General features: G+C 34.6%; 1 protein-coding gene across 3 annotated transcripts in view; it reads left to right on the forward strand.

The window, feature by feature from the left end:
• The window catches only part of KIFAP3 (kinesin associated protein 3), a 194,726-nt gene that overhangs the window by 140,647 nt on the left and 39,910 nt on the right, over window positions 1–14,169 (forward strand). The gene's annotated exons all lie outside the window — the stretch shown is intronic.

A 14,169-nucleotide genomic window follows, 5' to 3' on the forward strand; every position in this document is an offset into this window, starting at 1 on the left:
ATAATACTATAAACATTTTGAACATTAAGACCTTTGGCTTTCAACATTCAAGTATCGATTCCTAACTTAGAGGTTTTATATATATTCAGAGTTTTAGGTCTGGTCTCAGACCTAAATTGGAGTCAGTTGTTTTTTCAGATCAATTATTGCATAGGAGCAGGGAGTTTGATGACAATTTCTTACCAAAACTCATATAATCAACTTTGCAGTTTGTTAATTTTTTAAAATAAATCATGTATTGGAGCAATCATTTTTTCAGTTATTGGATAACTTTTGTTATATAAATGGACTGGTTTTGTTAGTTGCTTTGGAATGATGGAACACACAAAAATCTCATCTTTTTTGTACTGTAGAGATTTTTAAAGGATTCATGACTGGAGATATATTATCAGAGGGATGATCTGTGTCCTGGGTTAGAAATTTGTGGAAATCAGGCTGCCCACCAATCTTCTGCCTGGTCTCAGGCCTTGTACCAGGGATGTGCCAGATACTAGATTATTTTGAATTTTTTTTCAATTATGTGAAATACTGGTAATTATAACCTACTTACTTCCTTCTTTGAATTGGATTTATAGTTTTTACTTTGGTTTATCCTATAAAAAGTTTCTTGAATATAGCCTATTTAGCAGTTTAAAACGTTTAACTTAAGCTTTTTAAACAAATAAGAATGAAATTTTTAAATATGTTAACTTCATTGGAAATCTTTTTTATGCAGTGATTTCATTATTAGATTGATTACCATCAGGAGCTGCTCCAGTTTGCCTGTCAGTTTTCCACATTTTATTTCAGAAATCCATTTTATTTGATAACATCTGCTTTTTGGATTTGACTATGTATCTCATTACTGGTTTAGAACTAAATGGATACATTGAGATTTTAGCTTTGATCTCTAAATCTGAATAGGGAAGCTTTACATATTAAATCCTTTCCCTACCAAGATGTGTCATACTTGTAGGCCACATGTCACAAGGCTTATGAGTATAGAAGATTTATTACTTGTAGAAAATAATTTCATGGTTCATGTACTATTTTCTAGTAGATCACTAATGTCATTGTTACATATAAAGTATATAGTCATATAAGAATGAGGAACTTAAAGTATTCTATGTGGTTATCTTACCTCAGGTAGTAAGGAAAGGAGAGAGATGTCAGTCCATTATGAATTGCCTTCAGCATACTTTTTAAATTACCTTCTTTTGAGAAAAAAATAGATGGAAAGTAGTAATATATTTAGATTTATGTATTTGGAATGCTCAGTTTAGAATGTACATGTTAGTGATAGTTCCTAAAGAACTGTTTAGTGTAAGATATAAAAATATTTTATTATAAAAATTCTTCTTCATTCCCAATTATTTCTTAACTCTGGGCTGAAGTCTCCCTTAAGCCAGAGTTCTCTCTACCCTTTTTCTTCCAAATACTGTCCTATTTCTGTACTTCTCTCTGGAGGGAAAGTTTCAAAAAAATTGTCTACATTTTACTTTCTTTTATTTCCTCACTTCTTCCCACCTTCCTTTCAGTCTGTGCCAATACTGACTTCTGCCTCCATCATTGCATTGAAATAACACTCACTAAAGTCAACTGGCCTTCATTTTTCTAAATCCAATGACCATTTTCAGTCTTCATTTTACTTTGTTGATCCTACTCTCCTTGAAGGAACTTGTAAATACTGGTCAGAGTTAACTATAAAATCACAAAGAAAATTATGTTAGGTTATTACAATCATAAAAAGCCCTGTTGATAGGAAGACTCCAAAGGAAAATAATCTTCAAAATGAAACTGGTGAAAAAATAACAAAGTTGGAGGGTGATGCCTTTTAGTCCAGCTTTGTTATTTTTTCCCCAATCAGTCCCGTTCCCCTAGTAGAGTCCTAAACACAAAAGCCTTCAGGGGAAGATGGTGGCATAGAGAGGTGTGGAATTTAGTTAGTCCTCTGGAGCACCTAATAAACAACCAGGAACAATAGTAAATAATCTGGAACAACTGCTGGAGGACAACCATGACTGTCCACACATCGTACACCAACCTTGATTGGGTGGAATGGCTGAGATCTCAGCATAAAATCTGTAAGTAAAAACTGCAGACCCGCACTGGGAGCCCCTCACCCCATGGCAGGCCAAGCTGCAAGACCTCACTGTAGGAGAAAGCAGCATTCTTGGAACAAGCGAATATAGCTCAGCCCAGCTCCAGGTGGGGTTTTAATTAACAAATGTGGACTGCTGAATACAATCTACAAACATAGACAAACCCCTAACAAGCAGTCAAGTAGTACAGTACTCTGAAGTCTCTCCCAGTGGGGGGAGGAGGAGGCTGACAGAATTAAAAAAAAAAATTAATTTAAAAAAAAGGAAAAATACAGAGGCTTTTAGAGACTTGAGTTTGAGAGCCAGAAAACACCTGTACCCTGGGAAAGGGAGCCCAGAAGACTGGCTGCTCTGTGTGACCAATGGGCAAAACTGGGGGGGTTGGGGACGGGAATGGACTGGCTCTGAAATGGAGCTCTCATTCCCTTTTTCTCTCTCTCAACCTGAGTGGCTCAGTGGAGCGAGCTACAGCCATTTTCAGTTTGCAGCACTCTGACCCAGACAGAGGTGGCATTAACAGAGTCAGAGAGACAAAGGAGCTATTCAAATGCAGAAGATAACTCCCTAGGGGGTGTATCTTCCCTAAGAGGAAGGAGGTGAGAGCCAGCCTGCCCTTCAGAACTCAGACCCCAGGGCTTGGGGGAAAACAGTCAAAACAGAAACAAACTAAGCTGATAATTAAAGGGGCCACATCTGCTTACACTAGTCCAGAGTGACAGACTAACAGGCATCACCTACTGGGCAGGTCAGGAAAAGCACAGCGGCTAGAGGCCTCACAGGAAAGTCTGTCAATCTAAGATACACCCTCAGGGAAACTTGACTCTGAATATAGTTCCACTGGGATACCTGAATCCAGTCTGGTCTGGGAAAATCTGATTGGGGTAACCAAGGAAACCAGATGCCTAGAAAACAGAAGACTACAAATTACATTAGGAAAAATGAAGATATGGCCCCGTCAAAGGAATAAACTGACACCTCAGTTAAGATAGAGCTGAGATATTGTTTAACTTTAATGGAACAATCAAAGATTTTCAAAGAAATATACTAAATCATATCAAAAACCAAGTAAACGAGTTCAGGGAAGATATGGCAAAAGCAATGATGAAGGATATAAAGAAAACACTGGGCAAACATAAGGTAGAAATAGAAAGTTTGAAAAAATTGCTGGCAGAATCTTATGGAAATGAAAGACCCAACACAAGAGATGAAAAGCACAATGGAGACATACAACAGCAGAGTTCAAGGGGCAGAAGAAAACACTCAGGAACTGGAGAACAAGACACCTGACATCATACACACAAAAGGACAGATGGGGAAAAGAATAGAAAAATACCAGCAATGTCTCAGGGAATTAAATGACAACATGAAGCACATGAATGTATGTGTCATGGTTGTGCCAGAGGAGAAGAGAAGGAAAAGGGGCACAAGCAATAATAAAGGAAATAATCAATGAAAATTTCCTGTCTCTTATGAAAGACATAAAATTACAGATCCAATAAGCATAGCATACCCCAAATGGAATAGATCTGAATAGACCTATGCCAAGACACTTAATAATCAGATTATCAAATGTCAAAGACAGAGAATCCTGAAAGCAGCAAGAGAAAAGCTATCCATCACATACAAAGGAAGCTTAATAAGACTATGTGCTAAGTTTCATCTCTCAGCAGAAACCATGGAGGCAAGAAGGAAGTGGTGTGATATATTTAAGATACTGGAAGAGAAAAACTGCCAACCAAGAATCCTATATCTGGCAAAACTGTCCTTCAAATATGAGGGAGAGTTTAAAATATTCTCTGACAAACAGACAATGACAGAGTTTTGTGAACAAGATACCTGCTCTGCAGAAAATACTAAAGGGAGCACTGCAGACAGATAGGAAAAGACAGGAGTGAGAGGTTTGGAACACAGTTTTGTGTGATGGTAACACAACAATGTAAGTACAGTAAACAAAGATGACTGTGAGTATGGTTGAAAGAAGGAGGTTAGGAGCATGTGGGACACCAGAAGGAAAGAGGAAAGATAAAGACTGGGACTGTATAACTTACTGAAACCTAGAGTGCTCAACGATTGTGATAAAATGTACAAATATGTTTTTACATGAGGGAGAACAAATGAATGTCAACCTTGCAAGGTATTAAAAATGGGGTGGTATTGGGGAAAAAAATAAATCAATGCAATCTAGAGACTATAGTTAACAGAAACATTGTATTCTTCCTTTAATGTAACAGACAATATACCAAAGCTAAATGCCTATAAGAGGGGGATATAAAGGAGGGGTATGGGACTCTAGAAATTGGTGATGTTGTCTGACTCTCTTATTGTCCTTTAGTTTAATTCTGTCTTTCCTTTTGTTGCTTTTTAGCTGTCATTTTTTTTCTTTTTCTTTTGTCTGTCTACCTTCTTTGACTCTTACTCCTTCCTTGTAGAAGAAATGGAGATATCCTTATATAGATAGTGGTGATGGTGGTGAATGCATAAATACGTGATTATACAGGGAACCATCAGTTGTTTACTTAGGACAGAATGTATTGTGGGTGAACAAAACCATCTTAAAAAACAAAAAGCAAACAAAAAGAGTTGATGAAGAAACCTTGAGGGCATTATATTGAGTGAAATAAGTCAGACACAAAAGGACAAATATTATATGGTCTCATTGATATGAACTAATTATAATATGCAAACTCATAGACATGAAATATAAGTTGCCAAGATATAGGATGAGGATAAAGAATGGGGAGCGGTTGCTTATTATGAGCAGAATGTTTAACTAGGTTGAACTTAAATGTTTGGAAATGCACAGAGGTGACGGTAGCATGTTATTGTGAGAATAACTAATAGTGTTGAATGGTGTGTGAATGTGGTGGAAAAGGGAAGCTTAGAGTCACGTATGTCACCAGAGGGAAAGTTGGAGGTTAAAAGATGGAAATGTATAAAACAGTGAATCTTGTGGTGGACAATGTCCATGATTAACTGTACAAATATTAGAAATCTCTTTCATGAACTGAAACAAATGTATGACACTATAACTAGAAGTTAATAATAGAGGAGTATATAGGGAAGAAATATAGCTATTGCAAACTATGCACTACAGTTAGTTGTATTTTAACATTCTTTCATCAACAGTAAGAAATGTACTGTACCAATACTATGAGTCAGTAATGGAGGTGGGAGAGTTAGTGATATGGGAGGATTTGAATTTTCTTTTTTGTTTTTATTTCTTTTCTGGAATAATGGATGCACAGCTGTATGATGGTACCGTAGGCAATTGATTGTGTACTTTGGATGATTGTGTAGTATGTGAACAATCTCAATAATTATCTGAATTTAAGAAAAAAATGAAACTGGTGGTATATCTGTTAAATATGACTTCCTAAGATACTGACTGATCACTTGAGTTAGTTTAAAAACAAATCTGGACAAGTAATTTGAGGGATTTATTTAACTTAATCTCTATGAACCTCTATACTGGATTTACAAAGTAAGTATTTGATATAATGCCAAGTAATTATGGTAATTTCATTTCACATTTTAGAAAAGTTTAGTGTGAAACAGATATTTTAAAAAATTAGATTTATTAAACAGAATATTTAAGGAGATCCACATACAGATGATTTATGTGATTTGGGAATCCTGCTGTGATACTCAACTGACTTATATTCATCTCTGAATTTCTTAGAAGGGATCTTGCTGTATGGAGAGAAGAAATAGTCCAATATAGCCAATAGGACACCAGGCTGTGGAAACAACCCATTTTTTCCTGGGAGCATGTTTCTTTACCTATCCGCTATTAGACTCCCATATGATTCAAGGCCCTGGTTCAGTCTTAGGTTGATGATAGCGGTGAACTGTGCCACTGGGAGCAGCTTATTTCCAAAACATTTTTCTCCTCATGTCAACTGGGTAGGAGTCTTAGTCTTTGCTTCAATTGTTGGCCTCCATGAAGTGGCAATTTGATCTAGTAGAAAGAATATTACATCTGTAATACAACTGAAGTCTATTTCTTCCACTTACCTGCCAAATAATTTCAGGCCATTTATTTCACTTTTCAGAGGCTCAGTTTATAATGACACTCCTGAGGATTAGGGATTGTAGGGATTGGAGAAAGTATATAGGAAGCATCTACCGCATGGTGGGTATTCAATATGTTTTTGTTCAAACTAGACCAAAACCCAGATCTAGCCAAGGAATTTATATGTATATTAAATATCTGGACCCTTTTCTTTCTTTCATAATATTAATTTTATTGTTTACTGTTAATTTTAATTTTTAAAAGGTATGGGAAGATAATCTCGTCACTATTTGGAATTTGAATAGGGAAGCTTATTTTGGAGCATGTATTTTGGCTAGACATACTACTATTTATAGTTCATATTTGAGATTATCCTACAAAACTGAATTTGGCATTTTTTAAGCTACATCAAGGCATTTAACTGAATAGAGCAATTAACTGAAAGGCCTTGATTAGGACATTCTAATAAGTAGAAAGCTGCCTATTCTAGTGTAGAAGTGCTTCATCTGTTCAGTTACCCATCTTCTGAATCTAAGGTGATTTATTTGAATTTGGACTCAATTTATAAGCTAATCTCAGACCAAAGTTACACTTCGAGCTTGCTGGGCTTCTTTGTTTTGGAGAAATTTGAGGAATTGGCCATTTTAATACATCAGTAAACAGACAAATTCAGTCTTTGGTTCTTTGAGTCCTGGCTCTATTATTAATCACAACTGAGGGTGCTAATTACCTCTTTTGAATCATTTTCCAGAGGCAAACCAAGAGGAAGCAAGAGAAATACAACTGAGTAGGAGTCCTAGTCTTAGCTTGAAAGCAGGAGAAACTTTGATTAGATATGGCAAGGATAAGAAAACACTAGAAATAGACTGTCAAGGAAGAATGTGAAGAAGTCTTTTTCCTACACTGAGCTTTAGTAATGGCTAAGTCACCAACTAGAAGATAAGATAGTTTTTTTATAAACCTATCTAGAATAAGAGTGGATGATTTCTTATGACTCTTTTTATACCTAGATTCTGATTTTCTATATATTCTCAGCATGGCTATGTTTTGTAATTATTATATGTGTGTGTGTGTGTGTGTGTGTGTGTGTGTGTGTGTGTGTAGTTTGGGAATATTTGTAGCTCAAAGTAATTTATCTTTAAGAAAACAAAGTTCTTTTCCACTCAAGATAGATATTGTATAATAAACTCAGAAAAAAATAGATGCCTTGGAAGCCTTAGGGAAGTTTGCCCTCTGCAATAAAGTAACTGTCACAAAAATTATGGAAATGTTATACTAGTGATGATATGTTTAATGTAGTTGGGCCCAGATCTTCAATTGATGAATTGAAACAGATGTGTGGTGTTAGTACTCTGTGTCCCATGGAGAATTACATGACTTGATGATGCAGTCTCTGGCCTCATCAGCAAGTTATTGCCTGTGTGGCTAGGCCTTACTTATTGCTTGGGAAGGCAGGGTATGGGGTAGGTACAGAGAAGCAAGGAGAGAAGAGCCTAGCTAGTTGGTTTTGGAAGCAGTTTATAGGGCAGTTGACCATTACCTTTGCTCCTCCAAGCCTTGAGAATTATGAAGGGAAGACCAGAATCCTCGGCACATCTGATCTGAAGCATTTCTACACACGCAGTTAATTTTTGTGCCCTTCAGTACTTCCTCAAATTTACGTGGAGTATTTGAGAACCTTATAAACTCCTCCCCAACCAGTAGAAAATCCCTCCCTGACATTTCCAGGTTGTCAACCATTTAGTACATGTTTATTAAGCATATACTAAGGGCTAGACACTGTAATAGACACTGGGAATACAAAATTCAACAACATAAAGTCCCTAGTGTCTAAAAGTTTACAATCTAGACTTTAGAGAACACCAGACACTGTCATCTAGGCATATGAACTAGCCTTACAGGAGCAGTACTAGTTTATGGCCCTAGCTATATAGGTTCTGTAAATGGCACACTTTATCTACAGGGTGTTTACAGGAAAAGGGATGTAACTAGATTCTCTGGTTAAAGACTAATGTCTGTTATCTTTCTAGCCAGCCACAGGCCAGTCAGTGACTTGATAATAACAACAAGGTATGTTTCACTGAGATTTTGGATGGCAACTCTTCTTTTTTGTAACTCTAATTCTTATCATGTGCAGAAAATGTGTATTTTACTAATCTGAACTTAATACCTAGCTCTGGTAGCATACAATTTATTTCCAAAACAAAGTGCTATCTTTATTCCAGGACAGACCAAATTATTTTAATAAAACTGGTTTAATATTAAAATGAGATAAACCAACGTGGATTTAAATATGGCCTTTAAAATATATCATTCTGTTATGTTCCCACACAGGAAAACCTGTGTCAGACAGAAGGGATGAGTTTATTAATAATCTTGTCAGTAAGAGAGAACACTTAAAAAAATGTTTTATGACATCTTGAAAGGGAAAGTTATAGAGAAGTTTTTATAGGCTTGGTATTAAGGTTAGCATTAAAACTCAGGTTATTTCAGGATGGGCTTTCAAACATAGGGAATAGGTAAGAACTGGATAAACTTGGGTAGGTTGTCACTTGGTAGATAGACTTGGAAGTGAGGGGTGTGCACAGAGCAGGGATTTTCAAGTAAGATGTTGACAGAAACATCAACGATACTCTATTTCAGAGCAGGTGAAACTGACTTTTGCTTATTTTACAGTCTTGGTAAATTTCCATTTTTCAGTTTTAAGTTCAGTTTTCATTTCTCAGTTCCATACAATCAAATTGGCTTTATTGGGATAGGTTTGGTCAGCCATCTTTTGGAGTTCTTTTTTAAGTTCCATAAACCTAAAAACAGAAATTTAAGATATTTTTATAAGAATTTTCACATACATGTACTTATAAATAAATATGCAAATCAGCGTTGTGTGTGTGTTCCCTGCCTGTTTCTTATGCATGTTATTTTGTCACTTTTTTATATTGGCAACAGTTGGGTTTAAAAGAACCTGAGCTTACTATGAAACATAAAAATCATGATTTCTTGTTTAAATAAATTTTATTTAGTTACATCTTTTACTTTGTTGTCTAACTTGATATGATATTTGAAATGATATTGCACAGATTAACCTCCTCAGTGCTTTAAGCAGAGGTGGTTTGTGGAGGTAATTGTACTTTGAGGTCTTGTTAGAAAATGCCACAGTGAAAACTAAAGGGAAGCACTTGGAATAGTTCTGTTAAGAAATAGATAATCTGGTAGTTTGTATACAAAGGTCAACAACTGTTTTTGTGTGTTTAATTTTGTGTATATCTATATATACATATCACTAGGAGAAATCTTTTCTAGGATATAAAAAGCCATCTTTTTAGCAGCTACTACCTTAAGCTTAATAAACAACTAAATTACTCTAGACCCGCTTTAATTTAGTATGAAGAGTATATTAAATAAACCATACTACAGTCTCAATTAGGGGGCTGCCACATTAAAGGAGAAAAGAAAATCTGCTTTCCATCAGTTACGTTAGAACACAAAGCAGATCTGTGTAGTTCTATGTTTTCCTATAGTGTGTTAATCAGATACAAGGTGTGACAGAAGCCAGTGACAAAGAGTTTTCCTGAGAGTGAACAGGCTCTGATAATAGACCGGCTAATGCTTCATAATGTTTCATTGGTTAAGTAGTAAACATAATGATGTAAGACTTCAAAACGGATGGCACATTCCATGTAAAATCAAACCATATGTCTTCACTGACATTTTAGAATTTATGGAAACAGTGCTTAAGATCATAATGTCAGGAGCTGAGAAAAGAAGGAAATGTTTTTAAATGCATATTTTCCTTTAAATGCAAGATAAACTCCAGTCTCATAGCATGAATATCAGGGTACACTCCTTGTGAAAAGGGTGTTTCAAAAATGAAGAAAAAACAGCTGCATCCCTAGAGCATTTCCACAGTGGTTTAATAGATTTTAATGGCACATGCTGGCACATGCTGGCTGCAGTTGAGCTGTGACATCCCTAAATTCTCATCGTTATTTCCTGGATGGGGGGAGGAAATTGGTTGATATAAGAGGAAATAGAGGATGGGGGTGGGGAGGTTGGAGGGAATTTATTTTAATTGATAATATGTTGAATTTATTTTTAAATTTTTGAGGCTGTATTCAGAGTTGTTATTTAACTTTTTAAAAGAAATTCCTATACTTCCAATAATTTTCAGTTATTTGGGATGGTTATTTCAACAGCCTTGCCAAGTAATGTTTTTATCATAGATTTTTATCTATAGACTATTAAAGCTTGAATAAATCTTACATTCACTTTACGAATAAAGAATCTGAGACCAAGAAAGATTAAAATACCTTTAGAAGGTTATATCAATTAGTAGCTGAGCTAGAACCAGAATCCAGGTCTCCTAACTCCTATTGTACTATACCATACCATATTATTAAAAAGTATAAATCCAGACTGACACAAAGAAAATAAGATTTTGCCATGGCTAATAAACAATATTCATTGAGGATTCCCAGAATATGTACATAAGATAGCTGAGGCTAGTGATTCCAGAATGCTGTTCCATTGGAATATGATAAAGTTTTTACCAGTTTCCCCAAAATGGGAGGGAAATGGAAAGGAAAATTGTGGGGGGTGGGGGAAAGGAAGCAGGAGTGAGGGAGCATGTGAGGCTGTCAATATGTTCTATCTTGAGAAAGTATATCTTTATTTTGAGATTGTCTTTCTCATATTTTCAGCCTTAAAATGGCCTTTTTTTTACGAAACAATAGTAGTAGATGTCATTTGATTTAATGCCAGTCCTTAAAATTTGCTTTTGAACCTTTCCTAAAATCTAAAACTCTTGGGACCACTATCTTAACCTGTTAATTTGCCATATTTGCTAGGTAGATTCTCCATAGCCTAAGCTAAAATATTTGATTTCCAAGAGATCTGGTAGACATTTTCAGAGATAAAAAGATTAATAGCCGGCATCATTTAGCAAAACAATACTATCTCATTTAATTTGAATTAATGTTTACCACTAATGGAAATGAAAATATTTAAATGGATATTATGTTCCTCATAGCATGTTTCATTCTAGTCTCCTGTATTTGGTGAACATTAGAAATACCTGAGACTGCATAATTTAAAAACAGAGCAAACATTCATGACACAAGTATAATATCTTAGAAATGTTTCATACTTAGCCTCTAAATTTAAAAATTGGAAATTTTAAAATATTTTCCAAACTTAGACATTAAAATTGGAGTTAAGAAAATCATTAAAAATTGGAAGGCTATGTATCAGTATTTATTTTGGTTGTATCTAAATAAAGGTATCATGGGTATTTTTTCTATAGTTTTCAGATTTTAAAAATGAGCATGTTACTTTTATAATAATAAAACTCTAAATGTTCTTTTCAAAAAGTCATGTTACAACTGCTTGAGACTTTAAGAAGAGGAATCTTTAAGGCCTTGATACAGTTTGGTCAACATTTTTTGCCGTCTTCTCACTTTGATCTATAACAAAGAGCCACACATATTTATTAAATCTCAAGGCCACCTCTTGTGAAAACACAGCTTGTCACTGTAGTGGATTCATTGTAATAGGATTCTATAATCTTTGTTGGATTTTTTGCAAATATAAATTTCTTTATCCTAAATGGTTACAGTTTGGTACAAAATAATCTATTATATTATGTCTCATTTTTCCTGAGGAAGAAGCTGTTTGATTTTCAAAGAACTGAGGAAACTGCCATAGTGTTTCTTTTGTGATCTGTAAACAGCAATGCAAATGTTGATCATTATGTTAGTCATAAAAATTAAGACTATTGTTTATAGTCCCCAAATACTTTAAAGTCAGAATAAAATTGTTTTGAAAAGAAAAATAACAGAACAATTTTATCATTGCAAAGTGACTTCTAATGTTAAAAGATGCACTGGTTCTATGAGTTAATTCAGTCATGAACTGATAAAAGAGGGAAGGTGAAAATTTTTTAAGCAATTCAGATTAGGATAAGGGAAGGGTAGTTTTATTACATTTAGTGCTTGGTACCATGCTAATTTACTGCCTTGGATAGTCAGCTTTCCCAAGAAGTTGACAAGTCAAGTTTGAACTGTCGGAAGTTAACCATGGATGCTAATGGATACTTTTTGTCTGTCTGTTTGGACTTCTGTCCTATCTCTTACAGCAACTCAGGCTAGTATGATTAGATAAATGTTACTATGATCTCACAGAACGATAAGGCCAAAATTTGAAGAGCTGTTGTTTGTGAATATAATAGCTTCTTCGTTACACTTTTATGCATTTATTAGATGTATTTTTGTTATTATTAAATTAGAATAATTTACAAAAGCCTAACTTTATAAGAGGGTATAAAATGATAGCTCCTGGAGTAAGCAGGATTTTTTTCTTGGTGCAGAGCTTTACTTACTAGGCTAAATACATTTTATAGATATGTGGTTCAAGGATTTACTATTTTAATTTTACTACCTCTGTAACATTTCATAAGGATTAGATTAGTGAGAGACAAGTTTTACCCTTAGTGGAATAGCAAACCATATATTTACATGCTTTGCCCACTTAACTGAATTTTAATTCCTGTTCTCCCACTAGGTATCCACGTGCTTGAAATTTAAAATAAGACAGTCTGATCATGTTTTTCTGTCATCTCCCTTGAATAACTACCTGTTTATTTAGATAATTAATCAGATTGTCATTTTCTGTACCAAAATGAAAAGTTAGTTTTTATGCCTCTTGCCAAGTGAAACAAGCTACCATTCTTAAAAGAAACAATGACACTCAAATTGGTTCCAGTATTTAATATAGATTTAATAGGAATTCTGGTATTCTAAGGCATACTTTCCTGGGAGTTTTGGTGACCTGTGACTAACTTATCTTTTAGGGGGAAAAAAAGCCAATGGTATATCGAAATTTATTCCCCAAAATACCATTTTGCTTTTTGTTTATGCATTAAAGTTTTTATCTCAATAGGTAACAAGTCCATCCTTTCCTTTTAAAATAAATATACATGATCAATTTGTTTTAAATTGTCTGGCTGCTTCTAATGTGACAATAATAATCTTTTTGCAGCTAACTTTAAATGTGCACCTTTTGTTTGCCACATATGGTGCCAAAAAGTTTATTTGTGAAGTCAGATGAATTTAAAGTTCTGAGTTATTTTTAGCATTCAAGCTAAATTATTCTGAAGCTAATCAGAGCGCCTGTATTACATAATTAATATTTTATTTAATTTTGGAAACCCAAAGTGAACCACCAAAATCTGTAGCACATGAAACTGCTGACAACAATATCTCTGTGCTTATTGTTTTTTCCAACTCTCTCTTTCCCCAACTTCCTCCCAAAATATGGCCAGGTCAGAGAGACCATGATTGAGAGTAGAATGTGTTATATAATCACCAGACTAGAAACTACTTCCCACATCACTCCTTGATCAACAATTCAGCCCATTCACAGAATCAGAGCTGAAAGTTGATCTTGGAGGTCATTATTATATTCTCATTCAGTGAAGAATCCAATTAATGACCCTGACAGATGATCATTTATCCTCTAACTGCCTCTTCCACATTACTGGCCCAGGCTTTGAGTGCTGTTAATAGCCGCAACCAGCTAGGTGTCCTGTATCAAGTTACTTCATTGTTCTGGGCCTCATGGTCTCATTTGTATAATAGCAATAATTATAGTGCCTACCTCAGAGACATGTTACTTGAATTAATGAACAATAATGACTAACATTTATTAACTATTCTCAACATAGGTTTTCTGAATACTTTACATGTATTATCTCATTTTATCCAAACCATTTTGTATGGGATCAATGATTGGATGATTTATAAATTACCGTCTTATCTAATCCCTGTAGCCACATCAGTAATACCAACAAGGTATGACATTTGGATTTATTGTTTAATCTGAATACTGAATTTAAATACAGGTTAGCACTGTAGATGTTTCTTGGAGTAAAAAATCTCTTGAGTGTTTTAAATGCTAAAATTCTATCAGTTGAATAATAAATGTTTATTTTTAAAGTAAAATACAATAATTAATGTTTGTGATAGCTCTTAGATTTTATAAGAACAATTTAATTTCAAATAATTATGTTGGGAAATATATTGA

This window comes from Choloepus didactylus, chromosome 2, assembly GCF_015220235.1.
Source record: "Choloepus didactylus isolate mChoDid1 chromosome 2, mChoDid1.pri, whole genome shotgun sequence".
Lineage (NCBI taxonomy): Eukaryota > Metazoa > Chordata > Mammalia > Pilosa > Megalonychidae > Choloepus > Choloepus didactylus.